At 49.1% G+C, this 21,004-nt stretch overlaps 1 pseudogene; it reads right to left on the bottom strand.

Moving 5' to 3' along the window:
* Positions 1–345: 345 nt before the first annotated feature.
* On the bottom strand, positions 346–2,940 carry LOC126521668 (glutamate--cysteine ligase catalytic subunit pseudogene; annotated as a pseudogene).
* Between the last annotated feature and the right edge of the window lie 18,064 nt (positions 2,941–21,004).

The raw sequence follows: 21,004 nt of genomic DNA, 5'->3' as shown, positions 1-21,004 counted from the left end.
ACTTCGTGATTGATATAATTGCGATTAAGTAATACATAAACAAAGTCATTAATTAAAAGAACTTGATTAAATAGTAATTCGTGATCCCTCCCTCCCCCCCTACGGCTCCGCTACGCTCATCATTGTGTCAGCGGCGTGTTCTCATGACCGCCACATAGCGAAGCCTAGTATCGAGCTGCCGCTGCTATTAAAGCCGTGTATGCGGGCTATTCGCTTGGGAGCGCTTGAGTAGCGGCGCACTCAAGCGCTCCCAATACTGGCTCTAAGTACACATAACTGCGGCTACTATGCAGTGGGTACGATTTCTCTAGAGCTCTTGGGTTTTTTAGAAATCTTGGTCCAAGTTGACTACATGGGACACCCGCTATAGGACGAATATTGCGTCTATCATCCAAATCGTCAGTAACAGAAGAACATTTGAGGTCACCTTTATTTTATTTCCGCAGGTGGTTCAGCAGTGCAACGGTGCAATTGACAGCTTTATAATTGAAAATGTAACGCATTTTCCGGAGCCCAATCATGGTTGACTAGTGGCCCATATATACCACATTTTTCATCGTTGAATGACGTTCTGCGGTCGTGGTTGCAACACAACCTTGCACTTTTTCCCTTTATACGCATGTCACGCCTCTACAGCGACAGAGTTGAGTGCCAACTGCATAAAAAAAAAAAAAAAACAAGAAGCTCCAGTTTCGCTATAGCGTAGATCTAAATTTTTTACATGACAGCTGTAAAAGTGTAATGCGTCCCATAGTGTTACCAAGGAACGCTTATAAATTCTAAATGCGATGGGAATTGGCACGAGTCAGTAATAATTACTAATATTAGCACAGCAGGCGATTTTCTGCCTCTAGAGTGGTATACTACCACAGAGATCACGATAAGTATTTCTTTACTAATCCGTTCATTTTCCGAGTATCATCGACTAGTTCCCGCGATTTCATTGCGTTGCCAATCAGTCCGACGACGCAGAGCCCCGCCGAGGCGGCTGGAGTCGTCCTCGTGCGAAGGCGACGCCGTTCCCGACGGAGAGGTGGGCGGGGTCGCCGTCGACCTGGAGGCCGGCGTGCCGATCAGCTCGGGGCAGCACCAGAAGTTGTGCTGCAGCCGGTTGATGCGCGCCACGAGGTCGTAGGTGACGCCATCGCTCACCACGGAGTCTTTCTTGTACTCCGGGTGCGAAGTGACGAATTGTCGTATCCAGTGCGCTGCCGTCATTAGCTGGCCGGAGGCGCGCTTCTCGATGAGCTGCAGGTACTGCTCCACTGTGCAGCGGGTGCTCACGTCCACTTCTTCGATGCCAGCCAGGAAGGTGCGCACGAGTGGCACGAGACCAGGGAAGCCTGCACTCGGCTTGCCGTTCACGATCTCGCAGAGCGTCATGCGCGCCACGCGCGGCTCCGCTGCGCCTCGAGCTGACGCGACGTCCTCGCGGAACCACAGCCTCTCATTCAGAACGGCGTCCACTTTCTGGGCAACGCGCATGTTCTCGTCCACCTTGGAGATGGGGACCACCAAGTCCAGGTCGAACGTCAGGATGGCGCGGGTGAGAAGCACGACGAACACGACGTATGCCGCGTTCTCGAATTCAGTCATGTTCAGTTCCATGGGCCGGAACTCGACGCGCCAGCCGATGTCTGTGTTGGGCGGTGGTGGCTTGAAGCGCAGCGTGTGCCAGCTCGTCGACTGTAGGTTCTCGAAATGGTCGTAGTCGTTTTCCGCGCCGTCGCCGAGCTTCTCCCTGAACAGCGAGAGCGAGTCCCTGACGAACACGTGCGACAGGTGCATCGCCAGGCCGTGTCCAATGTTCTCGGAGCGCAGGAGCCGGTACACTTGGTCGTTGTGAGCGAGCGGCACGTCGTTGTAGCACTCGTTGACGGCGCAGATGAAGCAGGGAATGCTGGCGTAGCGCGGCCGCATCGTGTTCATCTCGTCGTCGGTGCGGTCGTCGACGGCCATCGATATGACGTCGAAGCGGCAGTCTCTGTCCACCAGGTAGCCGCGGAATACGGGGCTGCTCGCGCCCAGCGCCAGCATGACGGGGCACACGTTGGCCAGCTGGTCGTACAGGTGCATCGCTTCTGTAATGTCGCACGCTTGCAGCGTCACCTGCAGGCAGCAGTTACCCATGCCGAATCCCATGGCGTCCATGTACACGTGGTCGGGCAGGGAGGCGAGCAGCGCCTCTTGGTCCGCCCCGAGCTTCCCGAGGTCTTCTACGAAGGGTCGCGGAGTGTTGACGTCCCGAAAGATAGGCACGTTTATGACTACGCGCTTGCCGCGTCGCATCCGGATGTTGCGGGCCAAAGTGCGGAAGCGCGGGTGCGCCGGGTAAATCATCTGCTCGGGCACGAACAGCGACGGCATGGTGACCGAGTTGAGCGAAGGATCGTGCGGCGGCTGCGTGAATGCCGCACAGCCCAGCCTCGGGAAGACCGTCATACACATTATCTCCTCGTCGGGACCGAGCAGCGCGCTGACCTCGGCGCGGCGCTGGCGCATGTTGTGCTCAACGACGTTGCAATGCGCCAGAGTGTCGCCGTAGGGCAGCCCGGGCACGGCCTCCATAGCGTAGGCGCCAAACTCCGGATGCCAGGAGCAGAGGCCCGCGGGCGCCTGCAACTCGCGCTCGTTGAGTTCGCGAATGAGCTCGGCGCCTCGCAGCAGCAGTTGGACGCGTCGGCGGGTGTGGTCGAATCGCACCAGCATATACTCGACTTCGTCGCCCCACAGGAACCGGTCGTTGCGGCGCTCCCGCGCCTCGCGGTACAGCTTGATGAACTGCACTATGCCCCGGCGCCGCACGTGGTCGCTGAGCCGCTTGGTGTCCTCCCAGGAGAGTGGTGTGCCTTCCGACAGAAGTCCCATAACCAGTGCTGGGTGTGCGACTCAGGGTTCGCAGCGCATGTCACGAACCTCGTGGCCTATGCGTCTTCTTCATCCTCCGCGTGGAAATCCCACAGAAGAGGAGGAGCCCAAACCGTTTATTAGCCGTCCAATTAGCCAGAAAATTAGCGGCGGTGATGAAACAGCCTTTAATTGGCGAAAATAAGAAAACGGGGGTGCCACTGCATTAAATTAGACTGAAAATTGAACTACGCCAGTGGAGAGGTCAATTGTCCTACAATTGTCGCGCATCTCGGAGTTCAGTTCACTCCCTTAAACAGTAAATAAATGATGATGATAATGATAAAGATGTTTTTGTTAAAGGGAAGCTGAAACACTTTTCGAAAAAAATGAGTTCTCTGCGGCATTCTACAGTTTTGAGTCACCTGAACACGAATATCTGGTTCAAAAAGGGCGGAAACAAACGCAAGCGGCTGTTTTTCCAAGAAAACGCGCACCAGCGCCTCAGGGCATCGCGCGAACGCCGCTGTTGCCTGTGATTGGTCGGGGCCGCTGTGACATCATTCGCGGCAGTCGCCGGTCGGCGCCGCCGTTTCAGAGCGTAGCACGTTGTTCTGTTCTGGCTTCATAGCTGAGTTGTAAGCATTATGGAACGTTCTCGCTGTCTCGGACAGCTTGTGTTTTCGCCGTACATGTTCGAACCGACAGCCGATACGGAAAACGATGGCGGGTGTGCCAATGTTGAGTGTGCCAACAGCGAGAGCGATGTGTGCACCTTCTCGCGCGTTGGAAATCTTAGCTGGTACGTATGTTTTTTTTTCATGTAGCTGCACGTTCCAATCACGGGAGAAAAAATGCGCTAAAGTGTCACTGGGAACTTGCTGCTGGAAGAATGCCGAAGCACAAACTTCTCATTATATTGTAAACACGGGTGCAATTACGCGATGTCAAGCACCTTGCCGCTGCTTGTCTAAAGTTCCGTGGTTTTTGCGTGTTGATACACGATCGCGAACATAAGTGCCGCGTTTGGCTACTTCAACATTATCTTCCTGTGTCACACTGGCTGCTTCAAACTCTTCGATTGGTGATGGTAGTGGAACAGGTTCATCAGGGGCTCGGTTCTCTAGGTGCTCTGCTAGAACTTGAAAGAGTGCAAGGCATGGATGTCATGAATTTCAGCATATCATGCATATCAGCAAACATGACAACAGTTGGATTACTTCCAGTAATTGAAATACTTTTTCAGTAATTTATGTGATGGATTAGTTGTCTAGTGATTTAGTAATGTGCACCGAATGTGCACAGAACGAGGGCAAATTAGGCGCCCTTGGCTGTAGGCACTCACGCAGCACAGAAAGGAAGCACAGTTCACGAAAATCGCAAAAGAAAACAAACGTAAGCGGCGGCATATCTCTCGTAGCGTCGTTTAGTAAAGCGCACGAGGGGAAGAAACATGCCAGCACATGCCAGCACGCCGGTCCGGCAGTACGGTCCCCGCGAGTGACGTCACTCTCGCCGTTTCTCTCCTGTGGCAACCATCTCACCCGGCGCTCCGGGAAGCGACGGGGGCGTGTCCGCGGGGGAAATTTAGAAAGCTATTTCTGCCCCTTATATTAACAAAACAAAGAAAAAAAATTTCAGAACCGTAAATGAATCGATCTGTTCTTCCCAACCCCAGCAATTCATGGAAATTGAAAACCGCTTCAGCTTCCCTTTAAGGGGTGGCTCGAAATCCTGTTATGTGGAATAGCAAGGGGAGGCAGGAGGCGTGTTCAGAGCCGTCCTAGGAGCTGGGCGTCCTTGGCAAAACCAAGGGCGAGTTTAGAATGACTGTCGGAATGCGCCGGTCCGGTCGCCAGCCTAATCCACTCCTTGTAGGACGACACTCGCACCGCCCTCCGGTGGCGTTGCAGGTGCTGAGCGTAGGAGTGGCACTCCCAAAACAGATGGGCTGCGGATAGTCGTGGTCATGCTACAGTCGGCGCACATGTGGGGCTCCTCGGGTGCTCCTTGGTCCGCGAAGGTTGTTCAGGGTCCGTGTTCCTGCGACCCAAGGCAGACTGAAAAGGAGGGCGTCTCCTCCGGCGTGGTCGGTACCGCCGCCACCGCTCCAGCACGTCCGGTGTGAGGACGAAGACGAAGCGGAGCCTTTGCAGCAGCATGTGCCCCGACATGGGAAGACCAAAACACAAAACGTTTACTTTTAAACTCCAATGCTCAAATTGTTAACTCCCTTGTTATCATTATTATTTTTATGCACCCAATTGAACCACCCGATTCTTGGCCAATCCCCCACTGTGGGTATGTGCCACGGCCACTCAGGACAACAACAACAACCCGCGCGGTAAGTGGCTCTGAGGGAACACTTGCGTGGAGTTCCCTTTTGCGTCAGTTAAATAAAAAGGAAAGCCTGATTTTCTTCGAGCTGGATGTTTTATACATGATAAACCACTCATAAATTTACTCTCTGCGCAACTGCAATTTTTACGTGATGCATATTTGCGGCCGTTCAATTTCGTTTTGCAGGGCTCACCATGGTGAAACAGGGTAAACATTCCCGAGATGGAGTCCGCTATACGGCTGGCCCATTACCGCCATCCTGGGGCGAGAGTGCGCAGTCATGTCGATTTCCGAACGTTCGCTTGCGCTGTCGTGATTCGTCGACGCCGCACCTTCGTCAGCTAACATCAGTGCGGCCAGAGTCCTTCTATGTTATGGAAAGACTCTGGTGCGGAGAAGCGAGAGCACACATTGAATACCGCCTACTCAGTGACGTAGAAGGCAAAGCGAACGTTCGGAAAGCGAAATGCTTTCCCAGAATTTTGCACATGACAAAGGGCCAACCGTACAGTGGACTCCATCTGCCAATTTAATAATAACAATAATAATAATAATAATAATAATAATAATAATAATAATCAGCCTATGTTTATGTCCAGTAAAGGAATAAGGCCTCTCCCAGCGATTTCCAATTACTCCTCTCCTGCGCTAGGTGATACCAAGTTATGCCTGCAAATTATTTAATTTCGTCACGCAACTGATACGATCTCGTCTGGGTGAGGTGGGTCTTCACTGCAAGAATCACGGAACGACGTCGAAACCGGGCATCGTGGTGATAAAAAAAAGTAGAGAAGAATGTATTCACTTCATTGTTACACGGTAGTGACTCTCATCCGAGTCTCGAGCGGTTCTGATTAGCACGGGGGCCAGGACGGCCTTAAATAACCCCTCTCGGTCCTGCGGTAGTCGACGTCCTTCCCGTTGTGTCAGCTCGGGGAATGAAAGGGGTGACGCTGTTTCGGAGGAGAAGGCAATTATGTCGACATGGGGACGCCCGCTTGACTCTTTGGTTAAGATCCACATGACAACAGTGGGCATTCACGCACTACAGGTCGCTTACAGCACATTCAGCTATCCGACTTCAGGCACAGTGCTTGCCTACGTCGCACATGGCGGTCTAGTAACGAGTGACAACCAGCAGCGCAAGCAGATTGGACAGTGCCCCATCTGTTTGCATTGACAGTCGCCGTAACTTGTACACGAATCAGTCGGGTGCCTGCGTCACCCGATTGATTCGTTTGCAAGTTACGGCGTTATAGTTATAGTTCATGTCGCTGTGTTGGCTGCCATAGCCAACACAGCGACATGAACTACCCGGCATTATAGCGTTGCCTCTTTTCCTACCTGCACATTTCTTTTTCTTCTTTCGGTGGCCGCTAATGTGTCGCTCACACTTGGTGCCCCACCTGCTCTCAATATGGACATGGTCTGTTTTGTGGGAATCGCCATTTCGCAGCCACTTTTGCAGGCCTTTTCACCCATGTGGATATCCAACTTCATACACTTCAAACCATTTAATCATGTATGATAGTCTCCGTTCACGCCAAATCGCGGCCAAAGAAGGCCATAAGCACACTTTACCCACGGCTGCAGCAGGAAAGGACAAACAGGGATCACCATTCGTAGTACATTACCTCGAGAGGCCGTTGCCCAATGCAACTGACCAGGTCGCCTCATCCGAGAAATGTAACACGGCAACCATGACCAGGTGGGACAACATTGAAACAAGACTCTGCAAGCAAATCACTTCAGCATACTCTAACGTAACGCTCAATCTATACATTGGCTACGATCCACATGACAACAGCGAGCATACACGCATATGGGTTGCTTGCGGCACATTCAAACGTCCGACTGTAGGCATAGTGCTTGCCTTCATCGCACATGGTAGTCTGGTAACAAGCAACAACCAGCAGCGCAAGCAGATTGGACAGTGTTTGCACTGACAGTCGCCGTTGAAGATGAGCAACTTGCATTGCGAAACAATCGGGTGACGCAAGCATCTGCTGCCACAGCCAACACAGCGACATGGAGTGCCCGGCATTTTAGCGTTACCGCCTTTCCAACCTGCATGTTTCTTTCTTTCGCATTTCTTTCCACTACTGTGTAACTCACACTTGGTGCCCCACATTCTTTAAATATGGGCATGGTCGGTTTTGTGGACATCACCATTTTGCAGCCACTTTTGCAGGCCTTTCCACACATGTGGATATCAACTTCATACACTTAGAACCATGTAATCATGTATGAGAGTCTCCGTTGAGGCCAAATCATGGCGGAGGAAGGCCACAAGCAAAATTTGCACACGGCAGCACCAGGAAAGGACGGAACGGGTTGCACAAACCGCGGTACGTGTAAATTCACAATCTATGTCACTGTGCGGACCGTAGGAGCAGGTGCTTGCCTCGAGAGACCGTTTCCCAATGCAACTGACCAGGCTCCCACATATGAGAAATGTAACAGGGTGACAAGTACCAAGTCGGACAGTAGCGAAACTCGATTCTGCAATCAATCACTTCAATGTAGCTTGCGCAAAAACACAGGCTATCGAGCAAGAATAGCAATTCTGAACGAGACTAGGAATTAAATATGGGAATGAGAAAGCTTGCATTCAAGAAAGAAGCCACTCTACCTTGCAAGCACTGAAAGCCAGAAACATTAACAAAAGTATAATGCTACATAGCACACAGTGTAAAAGTTAATGCAAAACACACGCCAATGCCGCATCAGCTATTTCAGGAGAGGAATCGCACATGGCAACATACAATAGAAAATACTGCTACGGATATGTTATGCTTCTAGACAGTGACTGGTATTATGTATGAGCAAATAATCGGTTGACGTTTAATGTATGGATGATAAAGAGAATCATCTCTAACAATAATGTGGAATGAAAAAGCTTGCATTCATTGAAACAAAATTATACTTGGCACGAATTGGCAAGGCCAGGAAGCTCACTAAGGAAGGGCAAGCTGACGGAACACTCTTGGCCAGCGTCGTCTGTGCTTGCTCAGAGGTTGCAGGTACATCTGAAGGAGGAGGAGGAGGAATAAACTTTATTTGGGCACAGCAGATTTCAGACCTAGGCCTCTACCTAAATGACGGCCTCGAGCCCTTGGGCCCTGGCGGCATCTTCGGCCTGCTGGATTGCCTTGAGTTGGTCTTCCGGTGCACAGCTGAGCAACGCGGTCTCCCACTGCTCTCTGGTCTTAATTATTTTATTCTGTATGGGTGTACGAGGACAAGCCCAAACCATATGCTGTAGGTCCGCCCTTTCTTCACAGAATCTACATCTATCCGTGTAAAGGTCCGGGTAGTAGCGGTGGTAGGCCACCGGGTTCGGATATGTATCTGTTTGTAAGAGGCGCCATGCCGTCGCTTGCCGTCTATTTAACGAGGAGTGTGCCGGGGGGAAATGGGCCCTTCCCAATTTATAGTGTTTGGTGATCTCGTTAAAGCTGGTCATCCGGTCTCTCTCCGTTCCCAGTATTTGTTGCGTGTCACCTGCTCGGCCTGTCAGTTCTCGAGCCAGGTTGTGCGCTATTTCGTTCCCGGGAAGGGAGGAGTGTACGGGTGCCCATATAATGTGAATGTCGCGATCTTCACGAAAGTTGTTTAAAATTCTCAGTGCTTCCAGCGAGATTCTTCCTTTTGCATAGTTCTTGACGGCTGTCTTGCAGTCGCTTACTACGATGTTAGCTTCCGTGGAGGCTATTGCCAGTGCTAAGGCAGCTTCCTCCGCCACCTCTGCCTTCCGTGTTTTTACCGTCCCACTAACTCTGCAGTCACCCTCTAGACTCGTAGCAACTATCGACATACTCTGTCCATTTGCGTACTCCGCCGCGTCCACATAGACCACGTCCATGGCACTACGGAATCTTTTGTGGAGAGCTCTTGCTCGTGCGTTTCTTCGATCTTGGTAAAACTCCGGGTGCATGTTTCTGGGGATTGGGGGTATTGATAAATGTTCCCTTATTTTCCTTGGGATGTCTCTCCGCACTCCGTGCTGTGCTTCGTAGGTTATTCCGATGTCATCTAAGATGTGTCTCCCCGTCAAACTCTGTGTAAGCCTTTCATACTGCGCTACTCTCTGGGCCTCAATAAGTTCGTCTAATGTGTTGTGCACGCCGAGCGCCAAGAATTTCTCGTTTGACGTATTTGCCGCTTGCTTATGCGCCCTTCTAATAATGCAGTCTATCTTGGCTTTCTCCGCAGCGTAGAGCTTGAGGTAAGGAACCACATATACAATACGACTGATTACGAATGTTTCTACTAATCGGATGAGATTGTGCTCTTTCATGCCATAGTGCCTTTTGGATATCCGCTTTATTAGTCTGTTTGTTGAACACTATTGTCAAGTAGTCTAATGGTTTCTCCGTTATGGCCGTTTTCGGATATGCGGAGTCCCAGTATTCTCAGGCTCTCCACTATCGGTATCGTGGTACCTTCTACTGTGACCACAATGCCCAGCCTGTCCCTAATGCTTTTTCGACCCCGGCATGTGGGCCTATAGAGCAGAAGTTCTGATTTTTGCAAGGAGCATCTCAGTCCCTTGTCTTTGATGTAGTCTTCCACCGTGTTTACTGCTGTTTGAAGGATCTCTTCCACATGCCCATCGCTTCCACCCACCACCCAAAGGGTGATGTCGTCCGCGTAGAGGCTGTGTCTCAGAATTTTTGTTGCTGAGGTACCTGGATGACTCCGCCAATATCCATGCTGGTGGAATGATGGCGGAGGCTCTTTTCACTCTTGAAACAGTCGTCCGTAGACTTGATATCTCATCCAAATAATTCTGGAATGGCTTCTTTCTTCGTGGTCTTGCGAATTCGCCTCCAGCCCCTTCCTGTTGGTGTAGATGGGGGCTCCCGTGATGACCAAGATGTACTTGGCACAGACTCTGTTGGGGCAGAACAGTGACACATGAGATACAGCAAAGATTACCCAAACTCATGTAGTGTTTTCTTTTACGTTCGAAACAATTATGCTGAACTGTAAACACGAACAAACGTTCATATCATCTGCTACAAACGAATGACATGTATCTCAAGACTAGCAAGACAATACAGCATATATCAAGCATATTTATTTCTGAACCAGGTGTTGTTTACCTTGTAGTAGCAGCCAAAGTCCACACAATGGCCTTGTCGTAGCAGGCAGCAGCTTCTGTTTAGTGCATGGAGTGTGTTGCTTTATACTGGTGCCGTCCTCGTTACTGCATGTCTGGAACACAAATTTTGACTGCGTCAGAAATTGAATAAGCACAATTTTGCTGTATAAAATGCGAAAAGGTGCGACATATACATTGTAATGGTTTGTGACTACAGAACACATGCAAATGTACACTGTTTATTCTAGGGTGCTTAAGCAGCATGGTAAATAAATATTGTTACTCTCCGTAAAATTGATGTCTGCCTAACTACAATGCATGTCAACAGCTTAAGTATTACTAAGATCGCAAATGAGATCATTTGTGCGCTCGTTTATACACTAGAAGAGATCACACTGCTGGTTTCACAAGCAAATAGATGAAAGACGTGAAGCTATTAGAAATGATGCATTTTTTCTATGCATGAACGTGATGCACCGCTTCACTACTGCAAAAATGTCCTGAGGTAACCCAAACAGAACAGCAAGAACATTCGGAACCAACAGGTACGAAATATGGATGAATTATCATGCGTGCAACTGTTTAATACATTAAATTCAGTACATTAGCTTCAGTTTATCAAAGGGTTATTTGGTTCTGTGAACAAAAGTTGCCGGCGGACTCGAAAAAAAAATATATCGATAAGGCTACTCAGTCACAAATGGCTACGGCTACAACGAGATGAAAAACGCGACGCACGTTCCGATATCGCTTTCTCTTTCGTGAATGTGTGTATAATTATGGCCTCGCAACTGAAAGTTTGTTTCGGAAACAGCAAGGGAGGGTCTTGACTACCCATATATAATGCAGCATCTAGTTCGTTAACTTGCTTCCGCCTGTAAGTTAACGAGAGGAATATATTACATAACGATTGAAGCAGCGATGTTAAACGACTCACCGGTATTGTCGTCCCCAGTCGCAGCAGGATTCAGCTCCCATTTCGATCCAGACGTGTTCCACATGGCTCACGACTGAAACCTAGCTTTCGGGCTTACACCCCAAGTTAAATAACGCGAGATATTGAAGCGCAATAAACTGGTGTTAGCGCAGAATAACCAACCGATGCACGAACCAAAGAATCCGTACCTGCCGTGCACGCGAACATACCGGTAAAATGTTTAAATCCAGGCCAGAGGTCACGTGGGAGGTGGATGATGCTGAGCACTATTTTGCATTTAAAATGACAAAAAAACACGAAGTTGGTAATAAAGAGTACAATGTAAATTAGGAATGATAATTTTGTACTCTTTGTCATGTAATAAAAACGCTTCGGTTATTGTTAAAGAAAGCTTGTAGGTTAAAATTGCGCTTACTACGGCGCCTCTAGCGGCAGATAATGCGCTCAATGGGGAACCCTTTTAATTGTCGTACTATGCCTGTATATTTAGCAGCGCCGCGCGGCCGATTTTTTCGCCCTCTGTGGCCATTTGTTGAACTTGAGAGTGTTCGGGGCCTGAATTGACTGTAGCGCACCAAGCGGATGGGTTAACACATAGAGTTTCTCACTACATTACCTAGAGGGAAATCTGGCGCTGCTGCGCTGTGGTATGCATGGGAATGCCGGTATAGTGTGGATTCGGATTGGCATCGTTCTCGTAGAGACAGGACACCTTGAAGACGCGCTTGGCAAGTACCGTTCCGTCTGTCACAACGATTCATTTTCTACTAGAACAGCATGTGAAAAGCTGTTTTAGCTTTATTATTACGCGAAAATATGTTTTGTTTAACTATGAAAACTTGTTATTGTGTGTACGACTACATGTTACGTAAAAAGTATCAGCGGGCCGCTAAAGTTGGAGGACAGACGACAAGGTTCGCGCTCGCTTTGAAACAGTTGGTCCTCTGTTCTTGCTTTTCTTCGCTTGGTCATACATCGTGGGTGAGTAAAGACGTAATATGCGTGAATGGAAACATTTTATGAAGATTTTACTTTGAGAACGCGCTATTTGCGTAGCCATATCCACGCTTTAGACGAAGCCTCTTACAACACCAGCCAACACGAGCCTCGCAGACACATATACCGTCATTCCCATGACGGCACGGTGTCCCCTTAAGAAACTCCCATAGACGGTGGCGCCAGATTACCCTCTAGGTGTTATAGTGAGAAACTCTATGGGTTAACTCCTTCCTGTCTCGGTTTTGGGTGCGCGCGTTTTGAATTCCAGCTGGTACACGCCACGTCGGCTCCGCTGATCGACGCGGCTTTCTTTTTTTCGCTTCTACTGCTGAACCCCGCGCGGCCATGGCGCGGAATCGTATTATTATTTAGTAAAAATGATTGCGACCGATCTTTACAAGCCTCCACCGAATATCTGCCACGTGCAATTTCATAAAATAAACGCAAGACATCTTCTGAAACAATGAAAAGTTTATTTTGCTCACTATAAGTGCTCGTTCCTGGCTTTTTGTGCATTCATCCAAAGTTGTGGCACCAGATAAGCCACAGTCGTTGCCGTACGAAGCTTCACCGGATGCCATCAGCTGAAAAAAAGTTATTTTGGTATATTGACCTGAAAAATATATTGCGTATAGAGGCGAAACGTGCGTAAGTGGTGGATGGGCGGCATTACAGAAATTCAAGAACGAAAAAAACCAGTCATAAACACAAAGGACAAGAGGAGAGGTTCACACCACAACGACTGGTTGACTGGTTTTTTCGTTCAAGTATGTACCAACTGGCCCAGATTTCAACCCTTCTGCACAAAAATTCACTTTTACGTACATTTCGTAGCAAATAGACTCCTACCAAACAATGCCATAAAATATGAAAAAAACATCTGATTTTCAAGCATCCCTCCCTTCCCGGGCATTATTTCCCGCACTTTAAGAGCACATATACACGGGTGTCAGCGCGTTTCCGAAGCAACTTGGTCTCAGTCGACGCGATGGCACGCCAAATACGCAGAGGCGGCCACAACACTGGTTCTGAGCCAGACCATGTTACACGCTCGCGGAATGCCTTTTAGTCGCACTCAAGACAACTTTGTGGGTGCAAAGCCTGTTTTCTGTTGCTCAGAAGACAGATTGTCAAGTTCTTGGTTTTTGAGCTCCTCGGCGTTATCTTTTACGTGTTCTGCCGGCCCAAGCAACACACTCTCATGCTATCACTCTTGGCAATCGCTCGTCGCGTTTTCGAAAAGCGTGAGTATCGGAAGAAGGTATACATATGTTGTTGCAGGGCCATAAGAAGCGTCACAAACTTGTCCCACTAAAATTTGGAACACACCATACTAACTGTCACCACGGCCGGCTTGCTTTTTTTACTAACTGCTTCACAAACCCAGGCGCGGCATGCATGCCTCAAAAGTATTCCAAAAGGTTACGAAATTAAATACAATAAACTTGGGGATCAGAGAATGCGTCACGAACTTGTCCCAGTAATATTCAGCAGACGCGAAACGGCGGCACACAGCCGAACTGCTTTTCGCTTACTGCGGCACAACGCCAGGCGCGTCGCGCGTACCTGAGAAGTATCCCAAAAAGTAGCGAAATGCAATAATGTTGGGTGTCATAGAAAGCGTCACGAACTTGTCCCAGCAAGACTCAGCAGACGCGAAACGGCGGCACACAGCCGCACTGCTTTTCGCTTACTGCGGCACAACGCCAGGCGCGGCGCGCGTACCTGAGAAGTATCACAAAAAGTAGCGAAATACAATAATGTTGGGTGTCATGGAAAGCGTCACGAACTTGTCCCAGTAATATTCAGCACACGCGAAACTGCGGCACACAGCCGAACTGCTTTTCGCTAACTGCGGCACAACGCCAGGCGCTGCGCGCGTACCTGAGAAGTATCCCCAAAAGTAGCGAAATACAATAATGTTGGGTGTCATGGAAAGAGTCACGAACTTGTCCCAGTAATATGCAGCACACGCGAAACTGCGGCACACAGCCGAACTGCTTTTCGCTTACTGCGGCACAACGCCAGGCGCTGCGCGCGTACCTGAGAAGTATCCCCAAAAGTAGCGAAATACAATAATGTTGGGTGTCATGGAAAGCGTCACGAACTTGTCCCAGTAATATTCAGCACACGCGAAACTGCGGCACACAGCCGAACTGCTTTTCGCTAACTGCGGCACAACGCCAGGCGCTGCGCGCGTACCTGAGGAGTATCCCCAAAAGTAGCGAAATACAATAATGTTGGGTGTCATGGAAAGCGTCACGAACTTGTCCCAGTAATATTCAGCACACGCGAAACTGCGGCACACAGCCGAACTGCTTTTCGCTAACTGCGGCACAACGCCAGGCGCGGCGCGCGTACCTGAGAAGTATCCCAAAAAGTAGCGAAATGCAATAATGTTGGGTGTCATGGAAAGCGTCACGAACTTGTCCCAGTAATATGCAGCACACGCGAAACTGCGGCACACAGCCGAACTGCTTTTTGCTTACTGCGGCACAACGCCAGGCGCGGCGCGCGTACCTGAGAAGTATCCCAACAAGTAGCGAAATACAATAATGTTGGGTGTCATGGAAAGCGTCACGAACTTGTCCCAGTAAGATTCAGCACACGCGAAACCGTCACCACGGTCGAGCTGCATTTCGCCGAGTCACGTAGCCGGGTGTGGCAAGCGTGCCCAAGAACTACCGAAATAAGCTACGACAATGTTGGGGCTCATAGAAAGCGTCGCAAACATTTCCCAGTACGAGTCATTAACTCAAATTAACTGCGCCACAACGGCCGAGCTGTTTTTCGCTAACTGCGTCACTAGTCTCGGTTTCGTGCCGTAAGCCTAAATTTGTTCGAAATGCGTCGCAGACTGTCCAACAAAATTTCTCACCTTGCCGTAGTCCAATAGTGCAGTGGTGCCGTGTCGGCACGTCCGTGTCGCGTCTCCCTCCTTGTCCCTGCCAAAATATGCGCTGTTCTGTTAAAAAAAGAAAATAAATGCAGAAGGAACGCAAGAAAGCGCCGGGAGGCCAACAAACGGGCTACGTTTGTTGGGCTTCACATGCTTCACGAACTTCACATGCACAGCCTGCCTAGCTCGCTCGCTTCGGTGGCACGTCTGGCGCATGACGCATCATGTGGCGCGTCTGGCGTGCCGCCAGCTTGTTGCTAGGTAACGCAAGAAAAAGAGGTCGCGAAGTATAAGTTCATTTATACGCAATTTTTTTTGTTTAACTGGAAAGAATAAAAAAATTAATAAGACTTTGTGTGTAAGTTCATTTCACATTCTTCTTTTTTTCGATGCTCGCGTCAACTAACGGATGTGATTAACACTAGGCGTGACGTGTTCTCTGTTGCCAGTTTTCGCCGTCTGTCCCCTCTTGTTGAATTTCTTTCTCTATGGTACACCTGATAACACAGGGAATCCAGAGCGCACACGCACTCTGATTTCCGAAAAAGAAAAGAACAGAAACAATAAGAAAACATCGAGCTATATCTCCAGTGACTCTTTAATTCCATTAAAGCAATTGCTGCGAACAAGCAGCTCTGAGGCGGTTCCTCGATCGGGCTCCTTTTCTTTTCCCTGTCCACTCGTTTTCAAGCGCCATCTTTTGCCTAAGAGCATCCGCTTCTTTTCGGGCTTCTCTGCTTCGGTCAGGCTGCGGACACACGCATCGCATGCGGTCCGATGGCGAGCGCCTTTCATAGCGGCGCACTGCAGTGATAGCGACAGCATGCATGCGTGCACTGCTGTTTCATATCTGTCATCACACCCGATGTGACAAAGCTGCTTAATTCGTTTCCACAGGTCATCGTTCTTCACAGCTCGCCGAATATTCTCAGTTAGTAACCGGCACGTTCAGCTCATTTCATAGCTTATAATGGTTAGCTATCTGTGCTATAAAAGTTACAAACAGGCATAAGGTGCCTCAGAAAGGCTGGCCAGACTTTCTGGGGCACCTTATCCCTGTTTGTAAGTTTGATACCAGAGTGTGTTACTCCGTCTGTCGGGCCCCTTCTTGATAATGGTTGACTATAGGAACTTTGAGTAGTAAGTAGTGAGTAGAACACTGGTTTAATTCCCCACACCACAACACAACTTATTTAAATTATGTTGTATTAAAAATCGTTAGAATGTTTTGCGAAAGGACAGACGGAAACGTTCAGCCCATTCCTAAGCTCATAAGTTCTGATCGTGGTGAAACAATCTTACACAAATAAACAGGACAGGCGCCGGTATATACTGGTTCACCTTGGCCTACAGATTGGGTTATCCACGTATCCGTTTGTCAAATTGACACAGCGTGTATTAAAGACATGAGAGGTTTTTCAGCGCTCATGGCGAACGGATCACACGCGCGCTATTTGATCACGGCTCGTGGCCAAGAGCCGACCCGCGTGTACACGAGACGAAGGACGGAGTGCACGCGTACAACTTCAGTTGCCGCACGTGCAAGCAGTGGCTGCAGTTGTCTGTTCACGCACCGTATAGAAATGCCTGCAATTCGGGCTGCATATACGGGGTGCCTCAGCTCACTTTAGCCAGAGTGTGAAAATATGCGAATGCCACGTAGCTGCACAGAACCAAAGTAATGTTGTTTGACGTCGCTTGGAGGTACTCATATTATTTTTTTCATTCCGCATAATTAGATCATTCGTCTTAAATAATTAAGCAACTTCTCAAACATTACGTCGCTTGGAGGTACTCATATTATTTTTTTCATTCCGCATAATTAGATCATTCGTCTTAAATAATTAAGCAACTTCTCAAACATTACAATTACGTCAAAAGTGTCAATGAGAAAATTGTAGGGCAACATGAAAAACTCTTGATAAGGATTTCTGTTGCTCAATGCGTGCTACGTAAAAGTGTTTTTCCGAGCGTGAAAGAATCCTGCAAATGCACGCAAAATTGCCGCTCGACTGGCCGCTCGAGGCACTTTGCTTGTATTCGTCGGCTTATCCGGAGCTGTACGGTAGTTTTTCACGCTGCTCTACAATTTTCGCATTGACACTTTTCATACAACTATACATTCGAGAAGTCGATTAATTAATTAAGACTAACTATCCAATAAAGACGTGTCATAATATTTTTAAGGTATGCCTAACGTTAGCTGGGACACCCTGTATATAAAGGTGTGCGCGACGCATGGTGTTTTGCGCAGTTGTGAGACCCTCACACTAAGTGCGGGTACAAGGTCACAAGAGAATAACGATAACAAACGTTTCGTTTTCTTTTCTAATTCGGACCTCTTACCTACTCATTCGCACGAAATATTTGTTGACAAGTGCCGAGACGAGAAAGCGTGCTCACTGTATACGTGCCGCGACCAGCCTGCAACTGGGTTCAGTGTGACCCGTGCGCCGCTAGAAACGATCGCGCCTGCTCTTTTCTGCTTGCGCTTTCTCCATCCGTTTAAAGTGGAGTTGTACGGTTACCCGTACTTGTCTGCACGAATGCTCCTTGGTTACAGCATGGTCAAAGCGCGAACCGGAGGGAGCGCCTGGTCAGTGCCGCAGTGCCTTGCGATCATGACTCTCGCTTGGCTGACCGCCGTACTCGCAGTCAGTCAACTCAAGGCTGGCGCACTGACGGTAGCTCCGGGTGCCCTGGCGGCCGCAGCACAGCGCGCCCCATTTGGCGGAACCGTTCGGCTGCTCCCTCCCGAGGGCCGTTGACGGTCTCGACCCAGGGCGCGCACGGGAGGTGTGACGCGTGCTCGGTGTATGCGCCGCCTATACGGATACGCCCGGCACGGGCAGCCTTATCTGTTAATTTAACTGATAGGGTCGTACGTCCCAACTTGACGATCGAGTTGAGATCTTCGCTTTCATTTTGACTACCACGTATTCTTTCATGTGGACCCAAATGTACAACACATGAGCGTTTTCGCATTCTTCTTTGATCGCAGTGTGAAGCGCGGTAGGACTCCATTGCCTGCGGTCTTATCCAGAGCTTCGCTTATAGTAAAACACAGACACGAACAAGCTGTTAATGCACAGATGCCGTGGCTGTACCGAGGAAACGCAGTCGAGCAGTCGGAAAAGGGTGGCATGCGTAAGGCTTGTTATTTTTCTTGTTCCTCGAAAGTCGATTCTTTGTCATATTATTCATAGCGAAGTTTCAGATTATAGGTGGGCTACTGTATAGAAAAGGGGTCCCTTGAATAGCACGCAAATTAAGCTTTCGGCAAGTTCTGGTCCACTCAGCAAAAATCACGAAAATAAGTTGGTTACTGATAACCACGCCGACAAGTCGCGTACTGCGTAACTGGTTCTCACCGCGTTATCAGCGCGATATTTTTAAGATGACAGCGGCCTCCAACAAATGTGAGCAAGTTGTGTTGTTGCTCCTCGTGAAACCCAATGCACCCACTCCATTGGTACACATTGAGCCTGCACGCCGCCATGGTTAATGATTTACAGAGAAGTGAAAAAGGAAAGCTTAGCCAGGCTGAGCTCGGTTGGCTGTCCTGCTCTCAGGGAAGGATCAAAAATATGAGTGGGGCAGAAGAACGGTTCACGTACACCCTGAAGCGTTCATCAACCTGCCGTGGTTGCTTAGTGGCTTTGGTGTTACGCTGATAGGCACGAGGTCGTTGGTTCGAATCCCGGCCGCGGCGGCCGCATTTTGATGGGGGCAAAATGTGCAAATGCCCGTGTCCCGTGCATTTGGGGCACGTTAAAGAACCCCAGGTGCTCAAAATTAATCCCGAGTCCTCGCACTACGACGTGCCTCATAATCATATCGTGGTTCTGGCACGCAAAGCCCAAGAATATTTGAGTTCATCGTTCAGTCAGTCGCCAGCCGTTGTATACGAATAGGTGAAGATCAAAATTCGAGGTTTCACGTGGCCTCCATGAAAATGAGGCCACCATGGCCGGGACTGAATTTGCAACTTGGAGCTCAGCAGAGCAACGCCAATGTTAGCTCAAAAGCGTGGCAGTTTGGGCGAGTTGGTATGTCATGACTCCTTCAGGCTTGTAGCGCAGCTCAGAAAGAGCAAAAAGGAAGGTGGAAGGGGTAATGAAAGGGAACAGAGTGAGCGCTCACTCTGTTCTCCGTTCCCTTCCACCTTCCTTTTTGCTCTTTCTGAGCTGCGCTACAAGCCTAAAAAAGCCATAGTAGCTACAGCTACCGCTGTCTGTCAGCTGATCGAGCAGTATGGTGGACAGCGGGAAGTATTTGCTACGAGAGAGAGCTTAAAGGTGGAAATGTCAGCCCTGACACAGTCTGGGCTTGGTACTTAATATGGGGTGTAAATAAAGTAACAAAGATAAAAAATAATATCGTAGTGAACATAAGAAGATAGGAAAAGCACGGATGATGAGATGTGAAAGTGTCCTGGCTGGAACAGTAGATTACGAGACCTCTGAGCAAAATTTGTTTAAGTATTTTAGGCCACCGATGCCTGCAGACTTGTCTCAAATGGAAGTGCAATTTTTACCTTTGCGAAAACAAGTCGCGTTGAAAGCGCAGGATTGCGTGTGTTGATCGGAAAACTTGCACAGCTGTTTTTTTTATCGCGTCGCGTTCCCTTTCCGGTACCAATGTTCATGTTTTAGAGCGGTCGTAGCTCTAGTAGTCCAGGTACAAACGCAGAATACCCCTGATTCCGTAAATCTGACCTTCAAGCTCAGCCAAGGTCAAACTGGAACGCGCAGAGCGCCGACGGCGCCGAGCAGCGTCTGTGCGTCTTCCGTCAATACTGACACGTGTACTTATCTTTATCGGGCGACCACGTTTCGCCGCTTAACAACTGTAATCGCACAGCGACGGACGCGCCTGCATGTATCCGACGTTTCTGGAAAGTTATCGATGATTCTACCCGGCTGTCTGTTGTCGCCGAACCTTATGTTATCTGATTTCATCGCCTGACGCGAATGGCGTAGAACATTGTGGAATACGCGCGGGTCCCAGCGATTAGTCTGGAACATTCGACGACTGCTGTATAAAAGCCGACGCGCTTGACCCGCTGAGCAGATTTCCGACGATCGCCGACTGTGTTCGCCGCTTTCGTTGTGCTATAAGTGTAGCCTGTTTTGTGGGCACAGGTTCGCCCAATAAAATCTAGTTTTGCATTTCACAGTATTGCTACTGTGTATTCAACGTCACGACCACGTGACAATACTATCTTGCGCGCCATCGAGAGGCGACACTTGCAACGCTGCTGGCACAGCTCATCACGCCGGCCTCCTACCGAGACGCCCTCCATCCAGTGCAGCGCTAAACACCATGCTTTCAGTGCTTCGGGCGAAGCTGACAATTTTTTACTCAACATAACGGAAGACGCGCGAGCTAGAACTTTTCTTGCACGTACAGCATGTCGCGGTGACCATGGTCGCATTGCTCTTATTTCACAGCACTGTGTCACGCCAACAGACGAAGCCGCATTTCCTGTGGACCCTTAAGGTTTTATACTTATTTAGTCAGCAGGAGGCTATCGATGAAAACGAATGTGTTCGCACACATACAGGATGCCCTACAACGTTCAAATTGCAGCGAGCGATACCAATAACCTCATCTCTGGATCGTAGAGAGAAGGTACGGCTCTGTCAGGAAGAAATGTGCGCCGAATTTTTTCACACGTTTCAAGCCGGAATGTTCTCGTTTGGACTTGCAGGAGAGCACTCGTAGGCGCAAACGGGACACAAAAAAGAAAAGAAAAACGAATAGTACTTATGGCCGCAAGTCACAGGGCTAGACTAAAGAAGTAAATTAAAAGAAAATAAATACATTGCACCGAATTAAGTTCAATAAAAAAAATGTCTATCTGGCCTTGAAA

This window comes from Dermacentor andersoni, chromosome 6 (assembly GCF_023375885.2).
Source record: "Dermacentor andersoni chromosome 6, qqDerAnde1_hic_scaffold, whole genome shotgun sequence".
Lineage (NCBI taxonomy): Eukaryota > Metazoa > Arthropoda > Arachnida > Ixodida > Ixodidae > Dermacentor > Dermacentor andersoni.
The sequence above is the reverse complement of the archived record's forward strand: the minus strand, read 5'-3'. Positions and strand labels throughout refer to the sequence as shown.